Raw genomic sequence first — 7,768 nt, forward strand, 5'->3', positions numbered from 1 at the left:
AGAAACAAAGGATGGGTTTTATGGGTGTGAAAAGGCGCCTCAGAGACCTGGGACTGAAATATGCTATGCTTTTCCCGGCCCGCCTGAGAATGGAGCATGCTGATCGTGTGTTCTTCTTTGACCGCCCTGAGGTGGTTAGTGACTGGTTGGACACTTTGCCGACGCGTCATGAGGGCCCGGAGGACTCGAGAGGCGCTGAGGGAGGCGTGGAGGGCCAGGAGCAGTGAGTCTACATCGGCGAGCCAGAATCCGTTGCAGTGGCTTAGAGACTATGTTTCAAGCATGGTGTGAATGCCCGGGGGTGGGGGGGGTTCAGGGGATCTTCCTCCAATGGGGACTTTTCTCTCTTTCTGTAGGTTAGTTCAATGGGGCGACAGGCACACTGCAAGTTGGGGTGGCTCTTAGGTCTACCGCAGGGGTGCAGGGAGGGGGGTTTGAATTTGATGGGTTCACTGGGGGTGGTGGGGGGGTTCTTTTCTTTTTGTTTGTTCCGAGGCTGTGCTTTGCTTTACATTTGCTTTCATGTGACTGTTTCGAGATGGGGAGGGCGGTCAGTCTCCTTCCGGGATGGGGGGTAGGGAACTTAGGGTGTTGAGCTGGAATGTTAACGGTCTTGGGGACAGGATAAAACGTGGGATTGTGCTACAATACTTGAAGAGATGTTCCCCGGATGTGGTCTTGCTACAGGAGACCCACTTGGTGGGCAATACATGTCATGCATTGAACAGAAGAGGTTATCGTTTGGTGGCACACTCCGGCTTTACCTCGGGATCGAGAGGGGCTGGTATCCTGGTCAGGAATTCCCTTCCCCTGGAGTTGGATAACACAGTGTTGGATGACAGAGGCCGCTATGCTGGCATTACGGGGAGATGGGAGTGGAAATTGATTTCCATACTGTCTATTTATGTTCCGCCTGGGCTGCAATCTACCACATTCGCCAACTTGGGTGAGGTCATTTTGGGTTTGCCTGAAGGCTTGCTGGTGTTGGGTGGAGACTTTAACTCTGTGGTGAATGGAGAGAGTGATCGTAGCCCCCCCAGGCTCCTCCCTACATCGCAGTTATGGTTGGGGAAATTCTTGGATGCCTTTGGGTTGGCCGACTGTTGGAGACAACTGCACCCTGGCCGGTTTCAGTACACTTTCCACTCGGGAGCCCATGGAAGTCTCTCGAGACTTGACTATATCCTCGTGCCGATGGTGCAGTTGATCTCCGTGCGTGAAATTAAACACCTGGCTAGAGGGATCTCGGACCACTCCCCGATGTGGCTCCACTTAGATATCTGTTTGGGGACTGGGGGCCGAATTGCCCCAATCAATCCGTGGCACTTTCAGAACCCCAAAATCAGATCTGAGGTGGTCAAATGCATACATTTTTATTTTGCCGAAAATGAGGGATCGGTGTCTTCCCCAGTCTCCCTATGGGAGGCCTATAAAACTGTGATCCGTGGTCAGACTTTGTCCCTGGTTGCTGATGGAAAGCGGCGTAAACAAGAAGAGGTGGTACGCTTGGAGTCTGAGATTACTGGGTTGGAGGAACGGTTGGAGGCTGGGGTTACGCCTGAGACACTGCATGTTTTGGCTCTTAAGCAATCTGATTACAGAGCTTTGGTGACTGCCTCGGCTGAGGCAATGCATCGTATGCAGCAGGGGCGTCTCTATGATGTGGGTGATAAAGCGGGGAAGTTGATTGCTTGGTTGGATAGGCGAGACAGATTGAATCGTGTGGTGCCTGTGGTTGAGAGAGTTGATGGAACGCAAGTCGTGGACCCGGTTGAGATAGTTGAGGTGTTTGCCCAGCACTTTCGGGTCGTGTACGCGCCGGTTTCGGGCTTGCCGGAGGAGGACTCGCGTTTGCTACTTCGTGATCTTGAGTTGCCCAGTCTTTCGGAGTCAGACGGGGTATTAATGGAGGCTGATTTCTCCATCGATGAGGTTGCGCTCGCTATTCGCTCTCTTCGTTCAGGGAAGGCTTCGGGCCCTAACGGTATACCGGTTGAGCTGTACAAGCTATGCCCAGACAAAATGGCGCCGTATCTGCTGCGTATGTTTGCGGCGTCGCGAGACCTTGGATATCTTCCCAGGGACCAGAGGCTGGCCTCTATTGTAGTCATTCATAAAGACGGCAAACCCCGCGAGCGCTGCTCATCGTATCGCCCGATTTCACTTTTAAACGCTGAACCCAAGATATTGGCGAAAATACTGGCAAACCGACTGGCCACGGTGATTAGCGGACTGGTTCACCCTGATCAGTCCGGTTTTATCCCCCAGCGCAATACTGCACTCAATCTTCGTCGTCTGCATGGCGTCATCGCGAGGGCGGGATCTCTTAGTGAGCCGGCCATCTTGGTTTCTCTTGATGCTTCGATGGCCTTTGATACGGTCGAGTGGCCATATTTGTGGGCCACTCTCGCCAAGTTCGGTTTTGGTCCAAAATGTATTGCATGGGTTAAACTACTGTATGAGCAGCCGTTGGCGCAGGTGGTGGTTAATGGTAGAGCTTCGGAGCCCTTCGCTCTCAGGCGAGGCACGAGGCAGGGATGTCCTTTGTCGCCGCTGTTGTTCGCACTTGCGCTCGAGCCGCTAGCCGCCTGGCTCCGATGGGAGCCCTCCCTAAAGGGTATTCGGTGGTCCCCTGACTTCGAAGACCGTGTATCATTATATGCCGATTTTGTGAAGTAACAAGGGCCCCCTGGTAAGGATGAGAATCCTGGGTCAGGGAAAACATACAATGTGAAGGTAAACACCCAGGCTATCTGTATAACAAAACACCAGCTATATATTCAACTGCACCATTCCCAAAATAAGAGAACTTAAACCATAACACAAACAATCATAATGATATCAAAAATAGTGTATTTTAATAAAAACTGAGATACATTTTTACAGTGTAAATATACAATTTTGATTAATTGTTGATAAAAAGTGATATATTTTTTATATTTAAGAAAACACAAATTAAAAAACATTAGACGGGCAATGATACATGTCCTATCTATTGTTGCTGTGGCTGTTGTATATGAGTCAACGCGTTTCGACACGTCGTGGTGTCTTCCTCAGGACAATTATAGTTTCAGCCAATTTATCTATAAAGAACAAAATGATATTAGTTCTTATTTTTTTCCTTTTCCGAACAGTGTCACAGTTTACAGTTTCATTTTGTTCATTCACAATAGGTGATAGCGAACCCCAGAACAATAATTCATTTCATTTCTGTTATTTGATTCACTTCATTTAACATGGGAATATCTAGTGCAGTTCGTTATTTTTTCTAGAGTCTTACTTAATACATAGCAAAGTGTACAAGAGATACATTATTACAGGAGGTATCCTAAGGTGAACAGGCCTAGACAATTACAATTTTGATATGATCTATTTTGTCTACAGTATGCGTTTGTTTCACTGTTAACATTCTTTAAAAATCCTGTTCAAGTTTCATTCAATAAACTCAATTTTTTACCCTTCTATCAAGAAAATGCGGGAGAAACCCAGAAAGAAAGTTTGAGCAGCAAGATAAATGAAAAAAGAGAATTTACAGCTGCAGATATAAAGCTTCAGGCATCTTTTTCAAAGAGATTCAAATATTGGCTTTAACGCCACCAACAGCTCTTATCCTATCGCATAGTACTCCACGTAACTGATACTACATTTCTATTCTCGCCATTACTCTGTTTCAGTTGGATTGGTGTATACCTATTCATATTTTCCCAAAATGTTAGGCTTCCCATGTCTTTACCTGACATAGACCTCTGTTTAGACGGTTCATCTGTGGATTTCTTCAGTTAAAAAACAGCGTAAGTGAGGCACCGTTATTTTCTTTCCCTAAAATCGGCATGTGAAACCTGCAGAGGACATAATTTTGTGTTCCTTAATATTCACTCTGTTCATTCCATTGGCACGATAGAGAGCGGCATCTAAATATACTCATTCTCTCTTTATATCAGATTGCATACCTCAATGTTAAGGATCCACTGCTCCCATCTCACCCCCTTTTTTGACGTGGTGAGAAAAATACTATTACAAGCACATTTAATTGTACCCAAAATAAAAGATCTGTGTGTCATTATAACGCTTAGTTCTTATGGTTTCATCTACAGCCAAGAGGCATTTTTTTACTTGAAGAAACCCTCTGAAAGTGTAAATGCAGGCTAAGTGAGATGGGAGCAGTGGATCCTTAACATTGAGGTATGCAATCTGATATAAAGAGAGAATGAGTATATTTAGATGCCGCTCTCTATCGTGCCAATGGAATGAACAGAGTGAATATTAAGGAACACAAAATTATGTCCTCTGCAGGTTTCACATGCCGATTTTAGGGAAAGAAAATAACGGTGCCTCACTTACGCTGTTTTTTAACTGAAGAAATCCACAGATGAACCGTCTAAACAGAGGTCTATGTCAGGTAAAGACATGGGAAGCCTAACATTTTGGGAAAATATGAATAGGTATACACCAATCCAACTGAAACAGAGTAATGGCGAGAATAGAAATGTAGTATCAGTTACGTGGAGTACTATGGGATAGGATAAGAGCTGTTGGTGGCGTTAAAGCCAATATTTGAATCTCTTTGAAAAAGATGCCTGAAGCTTTATATCTGCAGCTGTAAATTCTCTTTTTTCATTTATCTTGCTGCTCAAACTTTCTTTCTGGGTTTCTCCCGCATTTTCTTGATAGAAGGGTAAAAAATTGAGTTTATTGAATGAAACTTGAACAGGATTTTTAAAGAATGTTAACAGTGAAACAAACGCATACTGTAGACAAAATAGATCATATCAAAATTGTAATTGTCTAGGCCTGTTCACCTTAGGATACCTCCTGTAATAATGTATCTCTTGTACACTTTGCTATGTATTAAGTAAGACTCTAGAAAAAATAACGAACTGCACTAGATATTCCCATGTTAAATGAAGTGAATCAAATAACAGAAATGAAATGAATTATTGTTCTGGGGTTCGCTATCACCTATTGTGAATGAACAAAATGAAACTGTAAACTGTGACACTGTTCGGAAAAGGAAAAAAATAAGAACTAATATCATTTTGTTCTTTATAGATAAATTGGCTGAAACTATAATTGTCCTGAGGAAGACACCACGACGTGTCGAAACGCGTTGACTCATATACAACAGCCACAGCAACAATAGATAGGACATGTATCATTGCCCGTCTAATGTTTTTTAATTTGTGTTTTCTTAAATATAAAAAATATATCACTTTTTATCAACAATTAATCAAAATTGTATATTTACACTGTAAAAATTTATCTCAGTTTTTATTAAAATACACTATTTTTGATATCATTATGATTGTTTGTGTTATGGTTTAAGTTCTCTTATTTTGGGAATGGTGCAGTTGAATATATAGGTGGTGTTTTGTTATACAGATAGCCTGGGTGTTTACCTTCACATTTCATTATATGCCGATGACATCTTGTTGTATTTGACGTCCCCCCGTAAGTCACTGGGAGTTCTCTTTGATGTTCTGCGCTCCTTTGGACGTAACTCCGGGCTGGTTATCAATTGGTCCAAATCCTGCATCTTCCCGCTCACCGGTGACCCTCTTTCCTTGCCCCGAGTATGCCCGATCCCGGTTCGTACTGATGGTTTTAAGTATTTGGGGATTTATATTTCACTTGACCCTGTGTTGCGCTTTGACCAGAACTTGCTGCCTCCGCTCGCCCGGCTTCGGTCGGACGTCGCGGCTTGATGTAATTTGCCCTTATCCCCTTTGGGACGGGCTGCCCTGTTTAAAATGATGTCTCTTCCCCGGTTCTTGTATGCCGTGCAAAATACACTTGATCTTGTGCCGGCTAGCTACTTTCGCGAAATTGAGTGCCTCCAGAGGAAGCTAGTGTGGGCTGGCCGACCCCGTATTGCGTTAGCTAAGCTCACGTTACCCTGGTACGATGGGGGCATTGCCTTACCTGATATACGACGATATTATTGGGCATCTCAACTGAGTGCTGTAAACCATGCTATGTACGGTCCAGTTCCGAATCCCGCTTTCGAAATGGACCGGTTACTCTTACCCGGGGGAGACTACTACAGGGCATTCTATTCTCGAGGAGCTAGGAAGAATTTGACGGGACCCACTGGTGTGGCGGTGCGGGTATGGGGCAGCGCGACCGCGGCTACAGGATGGACTGATAGGCTGACCAGAGCGACCCCTCTGTTTGCCGCGGAGAGGCTGGGTGAACTATGGACTTCAAAAGGGTTTGCTAGATGGGACCTCATCGGGATCAGTAAGTTGGGTGACTTCTGGGTCAAGGATAGAGTTAAGACCTTTGCTGAACTGCAGCAGGAATATGGTTTGAATGATTCGGAATTTTTTCGATACCTTCAGGTTCGTCATGCCATTGGGTCGGTTTTTCCGGCCGGTTCTGACATCCCGGAGAGCTCTCCCCTGGAAGACAGGGTGCTGGACGGACATGTTCAGGACACTTACTTTTTGAGGGTCCTGGTGATAAATGGACAAGGTCTCTGTGAGTATCTCTAATTCCTTCCCTCCAAATTTGAGCTTTCTTTTCCTCCCTGCAGGTGTTTTTTTTAGCAATTTTGGCTGGCCATGACTGATGCTTGTGCTTCTTTCAGCTAGATGGGCCTCAACTCTGTATGCCAGCTGGACTCCTCCTCCACTCAAGCTGGTTCCCAGGCTGCACTGGTGAGGCACTTCCGGGTTCAGAGGTGATTACCCATGACCAGGAACTGTTCTTGCTATGTTTTTCAGTTCTGGTCATAATTTGCGACTTGATTGGCAATTTGCAAATCAATTCGCAAAACTGCAAGTTAGAAACGGTTCGCTTCGCAATTTTGGTTATCTATATTAGCAAATACCAAAATTGCAAAGCAACTTGTTACTGACTCGCAATTTTGGGTCTCACATCGTACGTACATAGCAATTTGTAACTTCCTAATTGCGATTCGCATAGATTCACAAGTAGGAAATCACAAATGTTTTGGGGCCATATGTATCAAGCAAATTCGCATTTGCAAACGCCAAAATTCGGAGAATCTCGGCGTTTGCGAATGCGAATTTGCCAAATGGTATGTATTAAGGAAAATCTGGTACAAAACAAGGAATCGCAAAATTTTCGATTCCTTATTTTGCAATTGCATTTAAGGAATCACACATTTTGCGATTCCTTAAATGTAATGTATGAAGCAAAAAAAATTGCAAATTGTCCCTAAGGAATTGCAAATTACCACCAACTTCAAGTTGGTGGTAATTTGCAAATTCCTTGAAAAATGCTAATTTTTGCATTTTTCAAAGTGCCATGTGACGCACATACATGCGGGCATGTATGTGCGCCACATGTGCACCCTTGCTTAGTTCAGGGGTGCAACAAGGTGTCCTTTGGACACCCCTGCACCCTTGAAATTATTCTCAATTTGCGATTCTCAAATTGCGAATCGCAAATTGAGAATAACTTCTCATTCATTCCTATGGGCCTCCTGCCCCATAGAAATGAATGGGGAAGTATTCCTTAATTGCGATTCACAATTTGCTAATCGCAATTAAGGAATACTAAGAATTTGCAAAAAAATTGCGAATTTGTACATACATCCCTATTTGCGATTTCTAAGAAATCGCTATTTCAGAATCGCAAATCAGGTTGATGATACATATGGCCCTTGGTTCGTACATGTGGCCATTAAGCCCTCCCATGCTGATGACGAGCTCAGCTCGTCATCAGCCACAGTGCTCGTGTGCTGATGACGAGCTGAGCTTGTCATGGCCGTTAGAACGCTCACACGCGGGGATAATTCCCCTGC

The 7,768-nt window shown here is 44.5% G+C and overlaps 1 long non-coding RNA gene across 1 annotated transcript; it reads left to right on the plus strand.

Annotated features, from left to right (window-relative positions):
• Window positions 1-4,095: 4,095 nt before the first annotated feature.
• On the plus strand, window positions 4,096-5,210 carry LOC144753226 (uncharacterized). The gene is made up of 3 exons (XR_013594251.1): window positions 4,096-4,182; window positions 4,294-4,399; window positions 5,050-5,210. It is a non-coding gene; the product is annotated as an uncharacterized LOC144753226 (long non-coding RNA).
• The last annotated feature ends 2,558 nt before the right edge of the window (window positions 5,211-7,768 follow it).

This window comes from Lissotriton helveticus, chromosome 5_1 (assembly GCF_964261635.1).
Source record: "Lissotriton helveticus chromosome 5_1, aLisHel1.1, whole genome shotgun sequence".
NCBI classification, from domain to species: Eukaryota; Metazoa; Chordata; class Amphibia; order Caudata; family Salamandridae; genus Lissotriton; species Lissotriton helveticus.